Source organism: Terrapene carolina, unplaced genomic scaffold (assembly GCF_002925995.2).
Source record: "Terrapene carolina triunguis isolate 2854851 unplaced genomic scaffold, T_m_triunguis-2.0 Scaffold42, whole genome shotgun sequence".
In the NCBI taxonomy this organism is placed as follows: Eukaryota; Metazoa; Chordata; order Testudines; family Emydidae; genus Terrapene; species Terrapene triunguis.
Genome location: NW_020664393.1, coordinates 22,931,622 through 22,934,085, shown reverse-complemented (window position 1 = coordinate 22,934,085; position 2,464 = coordinate 22,931,622).

The following is a 2,464-nucleotide window of genomic DNA, read 5'->3' as shown; positions in this document are numbered from 1 at the left end:
GTGTGAGTGCCACTGAAAATCAGCTCGCGTGCCGCCTTTGGCACGTGTGCCATAGGTTGCCTACCCCTGGCACAAAAAAGACATAAACTCTCCAAACCACACAAAAAATAGTACAAATACAGAATTAATGCAGTATCTTATACCCTTCTCACATATATACTTACACGCTGTGTTAGGGATCTGATGGTGAGAGTCAAAAGTCCCACTCTGTCTCTGGCATTCCAAACAGGCCCAAATGATCCAGATCAAGATTGACCGACTGATCGACCGACGATCCTTCTTACATGGTGGTTTGATCTAGTATAGGGCTTCGGGCCTGTCATGAGTATTCATTCAAAGGGTCAGCTCCCTTGTCCATATCTAACTTCCTCACCCTAAAAATGTTTGGGTACCTTTATCCTATAGGTTAGTATATTAATGATTTTAGCTTATTACCATATATGTCAATTCGTTGCCAAGAAAAGTTCACGGTTAAGCTTTTGCCAACATTTTATCCTAAAATATCTAAGCCTACTATTAATTCAATGATCTTGTGGGTACCTGGTATCATTTCATACAAACTTCTCCTTAAACACACCTTTCTCAGTTCCCTAAAACTTACGGTAATTGTCAGGCCATCTATCTGTGACAAAGTTCATAGGCCTCTAAGCCTTATGTTAGGTTCTTAAACTCATGCCTCACAGGACAGGCCTGTAGGTTCTTTATGTTACTGCTGAGTAAAAGAAAATGCTAAAGCTAGCTCTATGGGCCACACCCTCACTCCCAACCATTTCTCTAGTGTCCTCTATCTCCCAGCTCTGTGTCTCCAGTCTACTCACTCATCCAGTTCCAGTTTCCACCCCATCTCCTGCTCCTCATCTGATCTCAGTCTCCCCACACTGCCTACTGACTCCTATTCCCCTCTCTGGCTCCTAGCATCAATTTCCATGCCCAGCCAATCCCATTCTTTATCCATGGATCCTACTCTCAGTCTCTGCCATAGCTCTGAATCTCCTTGTCCAGCCAGTCCCATTGTCCCCAACTCCCAGTCCCAGTTTCTCTCTCCTCATCCCTGCCAGCCTCCAGACCCAGTTTCCACCTGCCTCCCAATCCAGGCTCCTTTTCCGAATCTATTCCTCTGACCCTTTCCCTGTCCCCTTCACATTTGAATCAGGGCAGGCAGCTTCCTCCTCCACACTGTCTGGACCCAGTGGCAGGTGTGTGTGTGGTGGGGGGGCGGGGAGATGAGAACACATGAGACAGACCTCTTGTTCTCAGTTAAGGTGTCCGGACCTGGACCCAGCAAAGCCTGCAGCAGCCCAGAGCTGCAATTGCAGGGAAAGTCTTGCTCAGCGCTGAGTTGGAGCATGCCCAGTATAGATCAAATGTTAGGAGAAGTCTCTATTGAATATGTGCAAACTGTGATTTTTCAAAGGCTTATAACTTAGCTAAATTTGGGTGGATTTTTAAGGAAATAGCAAAACAAATGCCACCCTTTGCCAAATTTTAATTCTAAAGCACGGGGTCACAAGAACTTATTGAAGAAAAGGTTACCAGAATTTTTTAAGATGGGCTAAACAATGTAGTTTCCCCTAGCCTCATTCTTGGAAATGGCTGAAATTTTCCAAAAACATTCAGTGTGAGGCAGACACCTAGCATGGAAATTTTCAAAGTTTGGCAAAATTATAAGCTACTGAAAGCAGGATCTCATAATGGGAAGTATTTGGCAACCTTAATAATAGGCAGTGCAACCATCTGTGTCTATAATTATCTCAGGTACACTGGCCATACACAGTTGTCTTAACTAGGACAGGTAGGCTACTACTAAACTGTTCTACATTCCTTGTCTCTATTATGCTTTAACTCATGGTTTCTGGGATTTGAGCATGCAAATAAGCTTTGAAATTCTGCTGTGATGGACTTTAGAACTTGAGGATATATATCAGTGGTCTGAATCAACTCCTTCTCTGTGCGGAAACAGGCAGGAAAGAGCAAAGGCACCAGGGAACTCTGCCAGAATTCCACTTATGGCTCCTTCAGAGAAGCTATTATAGCAAAAGCTGTAGTCCCATTGTTAGGAGGGCACTAGCCTCATACTTGGGAGAGTGGGGTTCAATTCCCTTTTCTGCACAGGCTTCTTGTGTGAACTTGGGCAAGTCACTTATTCTCTTTGTGCCTTCTATTATCTAATTTCTTATTCTTTTCTGACTGTATTTGATGTGTTAGAACTAAATGTATCTCTGCTCCATTTAACATGTCTACTTTCTCACTTTTTTAGAGACTATGGGGCAAAGTCTGCCATGCCACACTGCAGGCATTGAGGGCCCTGATTGCAGCAAATACAGTCTGATTGCACTGTGTGGTGGGCCAGACACTTCTGCTGAGGTCCCAACACCAGTGATGCATCAGTATTTCACCACACTCATTATCTTAAAAGGTCAGAAACAAGCAAGATTTTCTTAGCTGCTATTCAGCACCAATGCTT